The sequence below is a fragment of the Lithobates pipiens genome, unplaced genomic scaffold (genome assembly GCF_037356315.1).
Source record: "Lithobates pipiens isolate NorthernLeopardFrog02 unplaced genomic scaffold, aLitPip1_a1.2 Scaffold_16, whole genome shotgun sequence".
Lineage (NCBI taxonomy): Eukaryota > Metazoa > Chordata > Amphibia > Anura > Ranidae > Lithobates > Lithobates pipiens.
In genome coordinates, this window is record NW_027507748.1 from 131,906,517 (window position 1) to 131,926,018 (window position 19,502).

Sequence of the window (19,502 nt, forward strand, 5' to 3'; positions counted from 1 at the left end):
AAGCACATTATCCAGCATGCTACAAAATTACAGCTGGGACAAACACCCCCTGGGCCGTTTGGAGCAAACAAACAGCCTAACATGAGCAAAAGTTATACAAAAAAATACCATTCAGTCTATGGGAAATGACCTGTTAATTTTTTTAGTCACCACTTGGCTGGCTTATATTCTAGTTATTGGCCTTAAAATGGGTATGGGGGCCCAGGTTCCACCCTAAGAGACATATATCAATATCACCAATTTTGACAACCCCAAAAAGGAAACAAGGAGAAGTGCCTTTAAAAATGAAAAATTACTTAAAAGCTAGTAACTTGGGGGGGGGGGGGGGCATCTGTATCATGTATCCAAAATGCTGCTTCAAAGATGTACGGCTTTAAGAAAACTTTCTAATCTACATTGCAGATGCAAGATTTTAACCAAAAAAAATGACCTGCCCTCCTAATACATACAAGGCCATTTGGGTCTGTTAAGGCTTAAAATGAGAACCCCCATTTGAAAAATACCATCCCAAACTAAAAAAAAAGATTGTGCCCCTCCATAACACTAACAAACCCCTAACCAAACACACAGCAAGCCAGTCCATGAAAGGGGGTGGATGCTTGGGGGCAGGAGGGGCTCAGGCAGCACATATTCGGGGGGAGAAGGACCTCTTCCCCACAACTTTAGGCTGGGATTTGTGGGGGGCTGCAGACAAGGGACTTTATGAAATGTGGAAAGCCCCTTTAAACTAGTGGGTAGAAGGTGCTTTGTGGTTGTGCCCCAAAAGCAGAAAGCTATGTTGTGCATGTGGCCTTGTATGGTTCAGGAGGGGGTTGGGCGCTATCTTTTCTCGCCCCTTTCCTAGCTGGCCCTGTTGTATGCTCTGAAAAAGGATGTGGATTGGTGAATGCAGCTCATGGCTTTTTGAGAATGCAGTGGAATGTGATGTTTCCCTTTAAAAGCAAAAGCTAGCCCAAGGAAATAAAAGGGATTAGAGGGGGGAGACAAGAGCATTGTGGAATGGACTGTGGAGTTCCCCTTTAAAAGCAAAAGCTAGCCCAAGGAAATTAAAAAGGATTAGAGGGGTAGACAAGAGAGGTGGGAGCTCATGCCCTTTTGAGACCGTATACAAAATACAAAAATCAGGTGGGAAAATACGTAAGACGAGCTGTCTGCGGAATTTCGGATCATTAGTACGGTGTTTTCGACAGTCAATTTCACTTTTTCGTCGGACAAAACCTGGATGTGCAGGCTATAAAATGTTTGTTGGATGTGAACACAACATCTAATTTTCAGATGGTCAGTACAGAAATCGTCACACAAAAGTCGAAAGTACAAATACGCATGATTGGAATCAAGGAACGACCCAGAAGTGTTTGGTCTTGTAAACTACCGTTAGTAATCTAGAATTAACATTCATGACGTGGCAATTGATGAAATGTCAAAATACAGCGCACATTCTCATCTTCTTTAATGGGATAATAATGACGCTGCTTTGCTGGTGATACTGATGTAGTTATGCCAAACGTATTTTAAAAGGCATTTGCTTTGTAGTGATATAAATAATATTAATATTATGGTTGTTGTTTGCTTTTTTGGGGGAAGTAACCACAACACCAATATCCCTGAATTTTTAAGATCAAGTTGGTGTCCCTTGTTAATTTTCCATTGTGTTGTTTTTAATGTAACTGCCTACCCCCAAATTGTCATTTGAAGAAAAACACATAGCCAAGTATTATTCTTTTTTTTTCCATAAAATGTTTATTTATTTTCAAAGAAAAAAGTATAACAAGCATGACTTGATGTACTCAATAAGTAAAGTACAAGTCGATATCACAGACAAAAACAATGGAAATAATAGTACAGGTGAACAGTCGGAAAGAGCTTAGTTTCGAAGTGGAAATCGGAGGTGAGTCCTTCCCAGCATCTCCTGTTCAAACTTAACACAGTGCTATGTCCCCTACTTCTCAACTGCCAAGTATTATTCTACACATTTTTTTTTATTGTGCAAAAAAAAAAAAACAACAGAAATTAAATTAGAGCTATCCGCCATCCAAATAAAAATAACTTAACAAAAAAGTGCATTCCATGCAGAAAAAAAAACAAGGAATTATAAGAAAAAACAAAACATTACCAGAAAAATACACAAAATAATAGAAATTAGAAAGGGGGGTAGAGGTGAAAATCCCCAGACCAGCATGTTTGTTGGGGTTCATGTGGCTGGTATTGCCACTGACCGGCATGCTGTTGCTGTGGTGGATAGTGCAGTGATATGGCTGAACTGGAGTGACTCCATCTTTATCAGTTCATATACGATTAACTTGGGTTAATCTGCTAGTTAGTTTAAGTTCTGTATTTACAGACTGTAGCAGTTTTCTATAAAGCATACATATAGGAAAATAAAGCTTGCATAAGCAGTTTTATTCTCTCTAAATAAAGAAATTGTGTCTCAATATGTCTGGGCCACCCCAGACATGACATAGGGAAGCAGGACTCATGACTATGAGTCATGAAAGCAGATGGCATAATTAATGATATGTAATGATATATAATGTACACCTCTGTATTAACCACACCCATGTTCTATGCAATGATTGGCTAATAATAGCGTATATAAGTTGTATACCCACCCAGAATTAAACCAGATAAGCTTTGAACATCAACTTTAACTAATTTCTTCTTGTGTTCAGAAAGAAGCTGTCTCCTCAGTACCGCAGTACTGAGCTGTTTTGGAAGTGTGGTAATTGCCGTAATTATACCTAGCTGGTCTTTGTCAGGTATATAGAAATACCAATTTAATCACTACAGGTAGCGTGGCCATGGAGGTGGTGGAGGTGGGGCCACAAAATCACAAATATGGGTGCTTTCTGAAATTTCGCCCCTCACCCCCTTGTTGAGGAGCTGCAGGATGCGTTCCTCACACCTGCTCCTTTGTTCACTTGCCATCAGCCTTAATTTATTGTCCGTCACAGACCCAAATTCCCTTAGCCTCATCCGGGTCAGTATGGAGCACAGTTGAGGCCTGGCTGAGATATGAAGCTGTGGCCTCCTCCAGATTTCTGGTCTTCCTGGCTTTTTTTGCAGCAGGAGGTAGGGGAGGGATCTGCGACTCTGTCTGCCTACCGGCCGTTCCTCACTTTTGCAAATTGAATGTGGAGAAATGGAAAATACATTCTTTTTTTTTTTTTTTTTTCCTCGTTCAAAAATTTTATTTTATGTTAAAATAAATTACATGTACAGAATATAAGACAAATTATGTGATACCAGAAATAAAAAGTAGACATATTGAAGTACGGATGATACAAAGCAAAGAAGAATTTCAAGATATTCTCGTGGGAATGACAATAAATGGCCTTTATATATTTTAGAATTTGAAAACATTCTTATAGCTGAGTTTTAAACATTTTAATTCCAAGAAAATATAAATATGTCTAAAAGAAAATATATGATTTTAAAGTTTTGACCATAACTTCTAAAGTATGTTTATAGTAGGTATTATATAGTAAGGGAAGAACATAAAAGGTATATAGGAGGGGAAGGGGAGGGAATAATTCTCCGGAGGAGGTTTTATATATCATCTAATGTTGTAATTCTATAAAAAATCTTAATCACCATAACAATAAAACTTGGTTGTCAATATTATCTGACGTATAATATTTAATCCAGGGTTTCCATATGATATCAAACTTTGTCATCTGGTTTTTATCTATAGCGTCCATTTTAGCATGGATGAAAGATTGATTCATTCTACGTTTGGTTTCTGCAATATTCGGAAAATACATTCTTGTTCAAATCATTTTTGGTGGTTTGATATGGAAACCACTTTATTAAGGCTGAAATATTTTTCCAGTAATTCCTAGATTTTGTTAAGCTCCCTTTTAAAGGTGCTACGGATGTTAGCCATCTTTAGGCGGATATAGCTGGGGTCTGCCTTGGGGAAAACTGGTTTGCACAATCAGGCCAGTTTCTCAAATGCTGCCAACCTTTTTTAGTTTTTTCAGTCTAATCAGTATAGCCCATTCATCCTCCATGTTGGCCCCAATCTAACCAGTATAGGCCACTAACCATCTATGTCCCAGTTTTACCTAGTCTTCTGCCTCATTTTGCGCATTGCTGTTCAATTGTCCTCCGCTCACAGATCGTTCCTACGGCTGTTCCATCAAACGCGCATTCTGGCTTAATATACATTGTGCATGCATCCAACTCTGCTCTCACATACATCAGGACGCTAAGGCGTGAAACACCTCTCTTATCCTGCATGTGACACACATGGCAGAACTTTTGTGTGGGACATGGCAGATTTTCTGAGTTGCAGCCAGCTCTGTGGTGGTGGAGCTCATAGGAGGGGAAAAGCCACACCAATGAGCAAGGGTGAGATGGTGGAGATGGTGCTCATCCTGGAGAAGCATGGTTACGATTGCAAGCTGAAGAATTATCAGAGGCCCAACAGCCAAAAAGACTGCATTTTGGATAAGGTAATCGTTGTTTGAAGAAAGAATTTTCGGTGGACCGATCAAAGGACCAAATTCGTAAACAATGGTCCAATCTTAAACACCGGAAACAAGACTAGCTTGAGCACATACATCATATCCCTAAAAAAAGTAAGCAATTGTTGTATCTAAACAATATGTATATGTGTAAATTAGCTGTCTGCATATGTTCTTGCTCAAAGTAGCTATAGAGAATTCTATATTAGCTTAGAAAATCTTTGTAAGGCCGCGTACACACGGGCGGATTGTCTGGCCAACTAAGTTCGTCAGACAATCCGACAGACAGTCCGTCCAAATTTTGAATGAACGGACTTGACCACACACGATGAACAGACAGTCCGCTGAAAGCTTGCGCGATGACGTGTACAGCACGTACGACGGGACTAGAAAAACGACGTCCAATACACTGCAATGCAACCTTCGGCCGTTTAAATCCTTTCTGAGCATGCGCCATACTTAGTCCGTCCAACTTGCCTACACACGAGCGGACTGTCCACTGAAACCAAGTTTGGACGGACAAAACCAAGTTTGGACGGACTGTATTACGGAAATTCCGAAAGACTTAGTCCGCCAGACTGTCCGCTGAAAAAGTCCGCTGAAGCCCACACACGAGCGGATTGTCCGCTGAAACACGGTTCAGCGGACTAAGTTGGACAGACAATCCGCCCGTGTGTACGAGTAGTGATGGCCGAACGGTTCGCCCGGCGGTCGTTTCGCGGCGAATTTCCGACTTTCGCCGTCCGCGGGTTCGAACGCCTTTTTCCGTCGTTCGCCCCGGCGGACTTACGTGTTTAATGTATACAAGAACTTTAACCTTTCGTGACACGTTTATCATGTGTTACAGGACAACCAATTGAGACATGACAGCTCATGGACACTTGGACATTCCCCCTAACCTATAAATACACCCGATCCGGTGGCCATTTTACATTCTTTCTTCTGTCACTGTAGGGAAAGGATCCTGTGTGGAGTAGGGACAGAGAAAACGCTAGCTATTTGGTACACAAAAGTTCTTTTCAGGACTGGTATAGGTGTTAGGTCAGCAGCCTGAGTTTCTTTTGTCAGTTTAGATAAAGGGACAGAGCGCTGTATGCTGCTATTTTAGGGACAGCTCAGCCAGATTAGTCTTTCTTCATCATCATCATCATCATCATCATTAGCTGTTACTATCAGGTCCACAAAAGAGCTGTTCCAGCTAATCGTTCCAGCCTACTCTTTTTTGCCAATTTGTATAGGGACAGGCAGGAAGCAGTGTGTCAGGCAGTGAGGATAATTTTAAAGACTTGCTGTTACTATTAGTTCCACAAAGGTTCTTTTCAGGACTGGTATCAGTGGTACGGTAATAGGCTTGTACACGTATAATATTCTTTCTTCCAAATATAGAAAGAATATTATACTTGACTGCTGCCCTTCTGCTGCAGTCTGCTAATCATTCACAACTCACTTGTTCCACAAAGCTCTTTATCAGGACTGGTAACTTGGTCTGTCTAGGGTGCTACGGTACATAGGCTTGGGTGCGGTACAGTCTGCTGTTCTGTAAGGACCGCTATCGGTCCACAATACATAGGGTTGCCGTGCACTACTGCTGACCGCTGCCCTATACTGCAGCAGTCCTTCATTGGTATAGGGACTGACGTACAGTCTGCTAATCACTAACACACAACCTGCTTGGTCCACAAAAGTTCTTATAAGGACTGGTAACTTGGTATAGGGTGCTACGGTACATAGGCCTGAGTGCGTTACAGTCTGCTGTTCTGTAAGGACCGCTATCGGTCCACAATACATAGGGTTGCCGTGCACTACTGCTGACCGCTGCCCTATACTGCAGCAGTCCTTCAGCGGTATAGGGACTGACGCACAGTCTGCTAAACACTAACACACAACCTGCTTGGTCCACAAAAGTTTTTATAAGGACTGGTAACTTGGTATAGGGTGCTACGGTACATAGGCCTGAGTGCAGTACAGTCTGCTGTTCTGTAAGGACCGCTATCGGTCCACAATACATAGGGTTGCCGTGCACTACTGCTGACCGCTGCCCTATACTGCAGCAGTCCTTCATTGGTATAGGGACTGACGTACAGTCTGCTAATCACTAACACACAACCTGCTTGGTCCACAAAAGTTCTTATAAGGACTGGTAACTTGGTATAGGGTGCTACGGTACATAGGCCTGAGTGCGTTACAGTCTGCTGTTCTGTAAGGACCGCTATCGGTCCACAATACATAGGGTTGACGTGCACCACTGCTGACCGCTGCCCTATACTGCAGCAGTCCTTCAGCGGTATAGGGACTGACGTACAGTCTGCTAAACACTAATACACAACCTGCTTGGTCCACAAAAGTTCTTATAAGGACTGGTAACTTGGTATAGGGTGCTACGGTACATAGGCTTGAGTGCGGTACAGTCTGCTGTTCTGTAAGGACCGCTATCGGTCCACAATAGATAGGGTTGACGTGCACCACTGCTGACCGCTGCCCTATACTGCAGCAGTCCTTCAGCGGTATAGGGACTGACGCACAGTCTGCTAAACACTAACACACAACCTGCTTGGTCCACAAAAGTTTTTATAAGGACTGGTAACTTGGTATAGGGTGCTACGGTACATAGGCCTGAGTGCGTTACAGTCTGCTGTTCTGTAAGGACCGCTATCGGTCCACAATACATAGGGTTGCCGTGCACTACTGCTGACCGCTGCCCTATACTGCAGCAGTCCTTCATTGGTATAGGGACTGACGTACAGTCTGCTAATCACTAACACACAACCTGCTTGGTCCACAAAAGTTCTTATAAGGACTGGTAACTTGGTATAGGGTGCTACGGTACATAGGCCTGAGTGCGTTACAGTCTGCTGTTCTGTAAGGACCGCTATCGGTCCACAATACATAGGGTTGACGTGCACCACTGCTGACCGCTGCCCTATACTGCAGCAGTCCTTCAGCGGTATAGGGACTGACGTACAGTCTGCTAAACACTAATACACAACCTGCTTGGTCCACAAAAGTTCTTATAAGGACTGGTAACTTGGTATAGGGTGCTACGGTACATAGGCTTGAGTGCGGTACAGTCTGCTGTTCTGTAAGGACCGCTATCGGTCCACAATACATAGGGTTGCCGTGCACTACTGCTGACCGCTGCCCTATACTGCAGCAGTCCTTCATTGGTATAGGGACTGACGTACAGTCTGCTAATCACTAACACACAACCTGCTTGTTCCACAAAAGTTCTTATAAGGACTGGTAACTTGGTATAGGGTGCTACGGTACATAGGCTTGAGTGCGGTACAGTCTGCTGTTCTGTAAGGACCGCTATCGGTCCACAATAGATAGGGTTGACGTGCACCACTGCTGACCGCTGCCCTATACTGCAGCAGTCCTTCAGCGGTATAGGGACTGACGTACAGTCTGCTAAACACTAATACACAACCTGCTTGGTCCACAAAAGTTCTTATAAGGACTGGTAACTTGGTATAGGGTGCTACGGTACATAGGCTTGAGTGCGGTACAGTCTGCTGTTCTGTAAGGACCGCTATCGGTCCACAATAGATAGGGTTGACGTGCACCACTGCTGACCGCTGCCCTATACTGCAGCAGTCCTTCAGCGGTATAGGGACTGACGTACAGTCTGCTAAACACTAATACACAACCTGCTTGGTCCACAAAAGTTCTTATAAGGACTGGTAACTTGGTATAGGGTGCTACGGTACATAGGCTTGAGTGCGGTACAGTCTGCTGTTCTGTAAGGACCGCTATCGGTCCACAATACATAGGGTTGCCGTGCACTACTGCTGACCGCTGCCCTATACTGCAGCAGTCCTTCATTGGTATAGGGACTGACGTACAGTCTGCTAATCACTAACACACAACCTGCTTGTTCCACAAAAGTTCTTATAAGGACTGGTAACTTGGTATAGGGTGCTACGGTACATAGGCTTGAGTGCGGTACAGTCTGCTGTTCTGTAAGGACCGCTATCGGTCCACAATAGATAGGGTTGACGTGCACCACTGCTGACCGCTGCCCTATACTGCAGCAGTCCTTCAGCGGTATAGGGACTAAGAGTTTTGTCACAGGGTCATTTAAAAAATGACATGCAGAGGAAGAGGCAGGCCCTTCCGCAGGGGTGGTAGGGGTAGGGCAGGAGCAACAGGCTTGAGCCAAAGTGGGAAGTTGCAGAAGGTGCGTTCAATTACTTTAAAGGATGCACCAGACTTGGTTGAGTGGCTCGCTCAGCCTTACTCTTCTGCACCCTCCTCATCCTCTCGATCTGCACCCTCTTCTTCACTCTCTGCTATGTGCACCCCCAAAGACACTACCACCAACAACACGACCACCACCACCACCACCACATACCTTCCGCTTGAGTCACTGGAATTATTTTCCGATCCATATCAAGAGGACATTTCTGATGCGCAGCCACTCTTGGTATTGGATCAGGAAGAGGAGGTAGCAACAAGCGCTACTCAGCAGTCTGACGCCAGTACCCAGATCAGCCCAAGGAGGAGGTTGGTCCCCGGTGTTGCTGCCTACTCTACTTATAGCGGTGGGGAAGGTGACGTTGATGATGACGTGTCTAGTGATGTCACGTGGGTGCCCACAAGAGAGGAAGAGGAGGGGAGTTCAGAGGGAGATATGGACCAGCAGATAGGGAGGAGAAGCAGCAATGACTTACATTGCACAGCAGGGACAAAGCAGACTGCAAATGTATCAGGAGCGAGTCATCGACCATGTACGGTCACATCTGGCGCTCCCAGGACACCGGCACATGGCTCCGCAGTGTGGGCTTTTTTTAACGTGTCCGCTGCTGACAATAGCGTTGCCATCTGCAATCTTTGCAGTCAACGCGTTAGTCGCGGTAAGCCCAATACTCACCTAGGGACGACCGCCTTAAGAAGGCACATGAGCAGCCATCACCGAGCCCAGTGGGAGCAACGGAACACACAAAGCCACACTGCAGGCTCTCACCGTCCAGCCTCGTCTTCTACTTCTCCTTCTCCTCTCTCCTCACAATTGTCCTCCACTCCACCTTCCATCACGCCAAGCTCACATTTTTCTGCAAAAAGGCAGGCTTCCGTGGGCCTAATGTTTGAGCGTAAAAAAATGATGACGCCGGATAACCCTCTTGCCCAACGGTTGGCGGCTGGCTTGTCAGAACTCATAGCCCGCCAACTACTGCCATATAAACTGGTGGACTCGGAGGCCTTTCGCAAATTTGTGGCCATTGGAACACCACAATGGAAGGTCCCAGGAAGGAAGTATTTCTCAGAGAAGGGCATCCCAGAGCTATATGGCCATGTTCAGCGGCAAGTGAATGTATCTCTGGCACACAGTGTCGGTGCCAAGATACATCTGACCACAGACACGTGGTCTAGCAAACACGGGCAGGGAAGGTATATCAGTTTTACTGCCCACTGGGTGAACCTTCTGACGGCCGTCAAGCATGTAACCCGTGGCACCCGTGTAGATTTGGTTTTACCGCCACGGATTGCATGCAGGCCTGACTCTTCTTCTCCTCCTCCTACTCCATCCTCCTCCCTCTCCTCCTCAGCTGCCTCCTCCTTTTCCGCTGCTAGCGTCTCTTCCACTGCACCGCCCAAGCTCCCCAGAACCTATTCCACATGCCAGGTGAGACGTTGCCATGCCGTGCTGCGTCTGTTGTGCCTGGAAGCAAAGAGCCACACTGGCCCGGCACTCCTTTCAGCTTTGCGTTCACAGGCAGATGAGTGGCTAACACCGCTCAATTTGACAGTTGGTAAAGTGGTGTGTGACAACGGTGCCAATCTGCTTAGCGCATTGAAACAGGGCAAAATCACGCACGTGCCGTGCATGGCACACGTCTTAAACTTGGTCGTGCAGCGATTCCTTGTCAAATACCCTGGGGTCCAGGACATCTTGCGGCAGGCAAGGAAAATCTCGGCCCATTTCAGAAGATCTTACACGGCCATGGCTCGCCTTGCTGACATTCAGCGGCGACACCATCTGCCGGTCAGACGTCTTATTTGCGATTGCCCGACGCGATGGAACTCAACCTTCTATATGCTTGATAGGCTGCTCCAGCAGAAACGTGCAGTTAACGTCTACCTGTATGAACTCTGCGAAAGAAACGGTTCTGGGGAGCTGGGTTTTTTTTCACCGCGCCAGTGGCTGCTCATGCGCGACACATGCAGACTTCTGCGGCCATTTGAGGAGATCACCAAACTGGTCAGTCGCAGCCATGGCGCCATCAGTGACATGGTACCTTATGCCTTCTTTCTGGAGCGTGCATTGCGTCGTGTCATTGATCAGGCTGTGGAGGAGCAGGAGCGGGAAGATGAGGAAGTCGCAATGCTGGATGAATTCCCAGGGGGGGCTACTCTATCTGAGACAAGTCAACAACAGGAGTCTGATGAGGAGTCAGAGGAGGATGGTGCCGGGGCGGATGAGCAGGAGCAAGAAGAGCATGCTTTAAACCTTTCTGGGATCCCTGTTGTGCGAGGATGGGGAGAGGAGAATGAAGAGGACGACATTATCCTGGATGATGAGCAGGAGCCAGGCCACCACACCGCTTCCACTTTAGTGCAAATGGGGGCCTTCATGCTCCAGTGTTTTAATAGGGACCCCCGTATAAAAAGCATGAGGGTCAAGGACCAGTACTGGGTGGCAACGTACTTAGACCCCCGGTACAAACACAAAATGGCGGAAATGTTACCGCCGTCGCAGAGGGCTGTCAGAATGCAGCACTTCCAGGCCTTGCTTCGAGAAATGCTGCATTCTGCTTTTGCGTGCGCTGGCAGAGGAGCAATTCCCACTCCCAGAGAAGGATTTGCGGGTACCAATCCAACAGCGCCTGCAAGAAGAGGCCGGTTTGAAGATGTGTTGGTGACTTCGGATATGAGGTCATTCTTTCAGCCGACCCATCGACAGGTGTCATCCGGATCCAGCATCAGGGAACGCCTAGACCGTCAGGTGTCCGACTACATTGGGTTAACGGCCGATGTGGACGCTCTGAGGAGTGATGAACCCCTAGACTACTGGGTGGGCAGGCTTGACCTCTGGCCAGAGCTTGCCCAATTTGCAATCGAACTGTTGGCTTGCCCCTCATCCAGTGTCCTGTCCGAAAGGACGTTCAGCGCAGCAGGGGGGATTGTGACCGATAAGCGTACTCGCCTAGCTCACCACAGTGTTAACTACCTCACATTTCTAAAAATGAATGAGGCATGGATCTCGGAGGAATTCAACACATGTGATCAGTAGACCATGTATATGTCTATAAACAATTTTTGGAATCAAGCACACAGACCTTCTTAATTCATTTGGCTCACTTCCCTGACCCAAAAAAGCACACCGTACTATATGCCCCTACCCTCCTCTTTGAAGAGGTTGAGCGGTGTCATATTTCTACTGGGGCTGCTTATTATGAGGGGTTCCCACCATCCCTGTGCTGTGCTGACTTCCTCCTGGGTGTTCTTATTATGAGGGGCTCCCACCATCCCTGTGCTGTGCTGACTTCCTCCTGGGGGTTCTTATTATGAGGGGATCACACCATCCCTGTGCTGTGCTGACTTCCTCCTGGGGCTGCTTACGGTGCTGCTGTCAGCGCTGTATGTCACGGAGCTGCTGTCAGCGCTGTATGTCACGGAGCTGCTGTCAGCGCTGTATGTCACGGAGCTGCTGTCAGCGCTGTATGTCACGGAGCTGCTGTCAGCGCTGTATGTCACGGAGCTGCTGTCAGCGCTGTATGTCACGGAGCTGCTGTCAGCGCTGTATGTCACGGAGCTGCTGTCAGCGCTGTATGTCACGGAGCTGCTGTCAGCGCTGTATGTCACGGAGCTGCTGTCAGCGCTGTATGTCACGGAGCTGCTGTCAGCGCTGTATGTCACGGAGCTGCTGTCAGCGCTGTATGTCACGGAGCTGCTGTCAGCGCTGTATGTCACGGTGCTGCTGTCAGCGCTGTATGTCACGGAGCTGCTGTCAGCGCTGTATGTCACGGAGCTGCTGTCAGCGCTGTATGTCACGGAGCTGCTGTCAGCGCTGTATGTCACGGAGCTGCTGTCAGCGCTGTATGTCACGGAGCTGCTGTCAGCGCTGTATGTCACGGTGCTGCTGTCAGCGCTGTATGTCACGGAGCTGCTGTCAGCGCTGTATGTCACGGAGCTGCTGTCAGCGCTGTATGTCACGGAGCTGCTGTCAGCGCTGTATGTCACGGAGCTGCTGTCAGCGCTGTATGTCACGGAGCTGCTGTCAGCGCTGTATGTCACGGTGCTGCTGTCAGCGCTGTATGTCACGGAGCTGCTGTCAGCGCTGTATGTCACGGAGCTGCTGTCAGTGCTGTATGTCACGGAGCTGCTGTCAGCGCTGTATGTCACGGAGCTGCTGTCAGCGCTGTATGTCACGGAGCTGCTGTCAGCGCTGTATGTCACGGTGCTGCTGTCAGCGCTGTATGTCACGGAGCTGCTGTCAGCGCTGTATGTCACGGAGCTGCTGTCAGCGCTGTATGTCACGGAGCTGCTGTCAGCGCTGTATGTCACGGAGCTGCTGTCAGCGCTGTATGTCACGGAGCTGCTGTCAGCGCTGTATGTCACGGTGCTGATGTCAGTGCTCTGTATTACGGTGCTGCTGTCAGTGCTCTGTATCTCCTGCACCCTCTTGTTTGCCTACCCTGGTCCCTGACCTTCCCTCTCCTCCATTGCCTTCATTAGCTCCATAGTCCTGAATTGTCAGAACAATTTCCCAAATAAAAAAAAAATGCTTGTAGTTATCGATCCCAAATTCACCTCATACATGTATTATGCTATTGTCCAGGTGGTGGGACTACGTGCTACCCCCTAATAATTACCCCGTGGCCGCAAATTCGACCTAAAGGTTTGCGAAATTCGCCTCCCATTGAAGTCAATGGAGCCCGCGGCGAACGGTCGTTTTCGCGAACGTTTGTGTCCGTTCGCGTTTCGCGTTCGCGAAACGTCCCGTCGGAAGTTCGTCCATCACTATGTACGAGGCCTAAGACTTTGGATTCCAAAGATGAAGGTAAATATAAAGCATATATGAAGATTCTAATTTGGTCCTGTTTTTGGACATTCCCTTCTTTTATTCTTATTGTCTTTTTTATCTTTCAACAGGGAGACACAAAAAAAGGATGCACCAGCCAAACCATCGCAAGGGACAAAGGGAGGCCCGAAACAGAGAAGGCAACAAGGCCATCTTCCCCCAAAAAAGGTAAGTGCCAACTTCAAACACACTCATTTAGTCACAAACAGAGGTGTTTGTAGGTGGGCCAAAGGCCATGGGCCTAGGGCAGAATTAAGGGTTAAATAACACTTTCTGGTTGCTGCCTGTGGCTCATCAGTGTCCATTAATGCAGCCTTGCCAGTGTAGACATGGGTAGAAAAGAAGCCCCAGGGCTCCCAGTCACACAGAGTCATGCCTGCTGTGATGGTCATCATATATCCCGTATCCCATATGAGACAAGAGTTGTGGGGGGCAACTGCAGGACTTTTTCAATGTGGGCACTTGTCAAGTGTTTACCCTCTGGAAAATGCCATCACCTTCCATTTTTTATGAATTTTTGCCAGCAAATCCTCCAGGGTCCAGCATGGTGGAGTCCACTAGTGAGGACCAAACTTTTAAACCAGACCAAGTGCAAGGTTGGTTAACTAATGTAGCAAAATGTATGCTAGAATCAGATGGGACTTGGGGAGGATTAATGAATGTTGTATTGCACCTTTTTAGAGGAAACTGAGTGTGGTGAGATCCCCCAAGATCTGTCTTTGGGGCCATGGGATCTGTCTCCTACACCTAGCACAGACATTGTAATTGTTGAACCAAATCCCCTGACATAGTGAGGTCCAAAGTGAAAGAGAACAGGAAGAAAGTGTTCGGGAGCCTGTTGTTTGCACAAGTAAGTATTCTTTGAATATTGCTTTGAATGTGTTGACATGTCGAGTATTTAGATGTCCAAACCAAGCACCCACTCCACACATTAGCAAAGTATGTAGGGCTTTAACATTAGCATGGAGAAGGAAGAAGTGGAAGGAGCTGTCAGTGTTGCTAGGTACCTGAGTTTGGGAGAACCAGGCACCAGGGCCAAGATTATAGAGTAGCTGCAGTGTGTACATTCCAAGTAGTGTAGGTGTCTGACGGGCAAGCAGGTTTCAACCAACACTAGACTGGGTAGGTAAGTATTTCATTAGGTTTACAATTAACTTGACCATAACTCACTATGTAGGGCCTCAGCCACTTGACCTTCGTTCCCTTAATACTTTTTACTCTTCTTACTAGGTCATGATCTTCCATGTTGTACTATTGGCAGAATGAGTGCTGATATGTTGCAGTGTTGCAAGGAACTGGGGCAAATCAAGGAGGCTGCTTCTGATTTACAGGGCAGAATCAGACATTTTGTGGACATGCTAGCAAAATTCGAATTTCCTCTGGACTGGTCTGAAGTTTGATGTTCCACTTGTTGGCTCATGTTTTCCATTACTCATTTCCAGCTTTTTTGGACTTTGAAATGTGAACGCTTAGGAATAGAACTCAGTGTTTCTCCATTCCACTCCTCTAGGTGCACAACCAGATTCTGTTTTCTAGATTTTCCTCAGTCTAAATGACTGTGAAAATTACTAAGGCAGTGAAACTGATAACATCACCTGTGCCAAATTCAAGAAATCCAGAAAACATGACCTGGGTTTGCATCTTGAGGAGGGGAGTTGAAAAACACTGCCCTAACTAATGCGAATGCCAATGTTTATCTGTTTTATCTAACCTAAAACCCAAAATTTGAAGGTGTACACAAATTGGGACTTATCATTAGGATTTCTCCCAGGATCCCATGGCTAAAATGTGTGTAGTTACAAGCAGCAATTTTTCGAATCTCCCAAATCACACAGTGTGTAAATATGTGCTATCTCCCATCATGGGGGATCAATGGACACATTTTGGGGGAGCAACCCCTTCATCAGAGCTACTTTAGTTTGGAGGAAGGGGTTGCACCCCCCAAATGCGTCCACTGATACCCCCTGATGGGAGATAGCACATGTTTACACACTGTGTGATTTGGGGGATTTAAAAAGTTGCTGTTTGTAACTACACACATTTTAGGAATGGGATCATGGGGAAAATTTCATTGGAAAGCCACTACATGTACGTGGCTTTAAATTTTGTTTTTTAGGAGGGTGAGATCACCCCATCTGAGGAAGGCAACATCCACACGGTCTTGGGATACTAATTTCTCGGTTGCCCTTCACTTTGTCAGACTATAACTTTGGAAGTTACTGAGTTTTGGATGTGTATCTAATGGCTTTGAACATGCCTGTTTACCCCCAGAAAAGGAGAAATACTGAAAAACATACTTGTTATACACAAAGATGTTGGTTTGTTTAAGCACCTTAAAAAGCACATGTGAATGTGCTTTGAGTACAATGATTTATACTAAACAATGCGTTGCTTATTATATCATTGCTCAATACCAGTGAATTTCGAAAGTTATTGTAGTTACAGTTACAATGTGCTCTTACATGTTATCAACTCCTGCAAAAAGTAGTTCAACTGAATTATGAGTTTACATGTACACATGAGCTACAAAAAAGTTTAGGCAGTATCAGCTAGAAATTGCTGCCAAAACACTCCCCTCTACCCACAAAATAGTCCATGCATTTCTGGCAGAAATCCTTGGTGATTTGGGAGGGCAAGCCAGCACAGGCATTTTCTATAGCCATCATTATGCCTAGAGACGGATGACCTGCCGCCTCTCCAGCTCAGCCTGGCACTGCAGGGTCCATGTCACTTGGCAGAGAGGCATTCCTCCTTAAAAAATTGTGGAGGATGCAGCAGCACAGAACCAAATGATTAATTTTGTAGAGTGCCAGGTTAATAGGAATCAAAAACAGACAGAAATGGTTGGATAAGATGCCAATGGCATTTTTGACCACCCTTCTGGCACGACAGAGTGTAATTAAATATTCTCTGCTTGGGGGTGGGGTTCCTTATAGGAAACGGCTTCATCAGATGTTCCCCCCAGAGCAAACGCCTCATCTGCCACAAACACAAAATTGAGGCCCTCCACATTTGGATCAGCAGGTGGCAAGTTTAAGGTGCCATTCTGGAGCCACCTGTAAAACACTGTCTGCATGATAACTTCTCCTTTAGAGTTGCGGCCGTTCTTCCCAACATCCAAATAAAGAAATTCATAATTGGCCGACACAACAGCTAGCAGTTATGATGGTACAGAGTTGGCTGATTGTACAATCCAAATGCAAATCCAAATCCATCAATAGCACCACCACAGTTGGGAAAATCCCATTGGTGAAGAAACTGGGCAGCAGCGTCCTGCCATTGCTCTGGGTTGGAAGGAAACTGTGGATTAAAAAAAGAAAACATACATTACTACGTATGCACATAACATTGCAATCAGATTTTACACAATCATGCTTAGTCAACATAAGGATACACTTAAAAGAGTATTTAAAGACAAAAGTGGAAGGTAAATTTATCTGATTGCTCCTCCCACTCTGGTGGCCCATTAGACAACTTTTGACGGGGGGGGGGGGGTAATGGGTAAATGTTTTAAGCACAGTAACCCTCTCCACTTCCATGAGAGCTGGTTGCAAAAATAATCAGTAATACTGATCCAGCCCCTTCTTACTTGCCCAGTGGACAGGTAAGAAGTGTCATAATCTAAAGCTGGATACACATTGTCCAAAACACAGCACATTTTTACATTATGATTTAACCAATCAATATTATAGTAGAGAAAACTAAAAAATTTCAATTTGTAGGTAATCAGGCAGGCCCTTGCACTACATGGTTTGGGTAATTTATATTGAAATTTGACTACAAAGGAGGGATAATGTGTATGAGTTTTTAAAAATGGCAGCAGATAAAGTATTTGTATCTGTTGACTTAGCATTTTTTTTGGGGGGGGGGGGGTTTAAATGAGTTTGGCCATAATAATAAGCCCTCTTGCACTCTGCCCGATTTGGAGCACACAAATAACATTTGTATACATTTTAGTGGTTGTTTAGGGTAAGCCCCAAAATGTAGCTAACAAAAAACATTGTTAAGTTAACTGGCTAGGTTTGTATGGGCCCAGGATAGCATGCTGGGGAGGTTTTATGCTAGAAAAATATGCATGTACCCCAAAAAAGGAGCTGGAAAACCTTACAACATGCATGAGGACAAAGAACACATTCACAGCATATTACAATATTGATAATCATGTAATCAAAAATAAAAATAAAAATATTAGCAAACAGAAATACATATGCCCTGTAAAGGGAGAATGCCTGTTTGCTAGTTCCTCATCACCAACCACTCATATCGGTGAGTGATCTCGATCATAAGCGGTGGAGGATACATCACTTGGGATGGTGTTAATATTATGAAGAAAGAATTTCCATACTGTACATGTTATTCACACACATGGGATTGAATAAGAATATTTTGACACATTTGCTAATTTTGGTACTACATTTTTCTGAGACACATTTATGGACTTTTTAGTTTTATTTGTATTTTGGTTTCCAATATATACATATATAGATTTTTTTAAGTAGATTGACATGTGGGTTGCATCCACTCACTTTTTGATATGTGTTGTTTTGTTTTATGTAACACTTAGTTTAGTATTGGATACCAAGTTTCCGATATTATTAGCATCACAATTTTAGTAACACTAGATAGTGTTATAGAAACACAATATCTATTTGTGCTATCTATTTTTGTGTTTTTTATACTGATTTATTTAACATACACTTGGGCACAGGGCTGTCTTTTTTTCACAAAATAAAAAATATGTTTTTTGCCTTAATATCTACATTAAATCACATTGCTATTTGCACATTGTACTTGTTTGTAGTCTAAATATTGAAATTTGCCCTTAAAACTGTAATTTTGTAACTTTTTGAAATGTCAGTAAAAACTTAGTAGATTTTTGGCATCGTGTCAGTCAATTTCAATCTGGAAGGTTGGCAACACTGGATTCGTATGGTTTCCGTGTTTTTACCATCATATCTTAGTCACATTAATACATTTAGACAGTTCCTTTTTTTTCTCATAGAATAGGCGCAGGAACTCCCCCTTTCAGAGTCACCCCTGGTCTCTGTCCCCTACCAACCTACGAGCAAAGTCCCTTGGTTCCAATCGCTACCCACCATCCACTACCACCCCTTTTAGAGAACGCAGAACCAAGTAACATTTATGGTGCTAAGTAATTTGTATGGAATTTGTCAATGATAACAAGAAAAGTAGTAAAATAGGTCCCCTGCTGCCAGTAACAATAGACCCCCCATCAACAACAGATCCCCCAAGCAACAATGGACCACTTCCAGTAATATACCCCCAGCAACAATAGACCCCCAACAGCAACAACAAATCTCTTATGGCAGCCAGCATCAATAGACCCTCCTGCAGCGAGCAACCAAAGACCCCTCCCTCAACAATAGATCCCTCCTAGACACAACTGACCCCCCAGAAACATAAGAAACATAAAATCCAGCAACAATAGATCTCCCGCCAGCAACAATAGCCCTCTCTAACAACAATAGACCCTCCCTGCAAAAATAAATCCCCTTCAGTTAAAATAGATTACTCAGCAGCCAGTAACATTAGACCCTACAGCACACCCCAGCGCTCCTTGCCATTACATACATTCAGTGCTGGAGGTGCTGGAACTGCTTTCCCCCATGTTCCCGCTGAAAAAAAATGCTTTTAGATATCTGCAGCTTAACCACTAGATTACTTTTTTTTATTAGCTCAGTGCAATTGATCTAATTGAAAGTGCCAAACTCTGCCTCTGTTATCAGTGGCGGTAAGAAATTATCAACACAGGAAGTGTTTGTGTCCAGTGAATTAGCAGACTTTCATCATGCAAAGGAACAGAAAAGCATAACCAAGCACAGCACTGCCTGCCTAGATAATTACATAGATGGAAAAGTATAAAGAGGAACATTAACTGACTTCCTCTGTGGCTCTGTGTCATGAGACATGTGATGTAGGGAAAACCAGGGAACCCCTTTGCTGGGTCCAGTGCTAATGAGGAGGTCAGAGGACATGCCGCCTGTGACACTAGG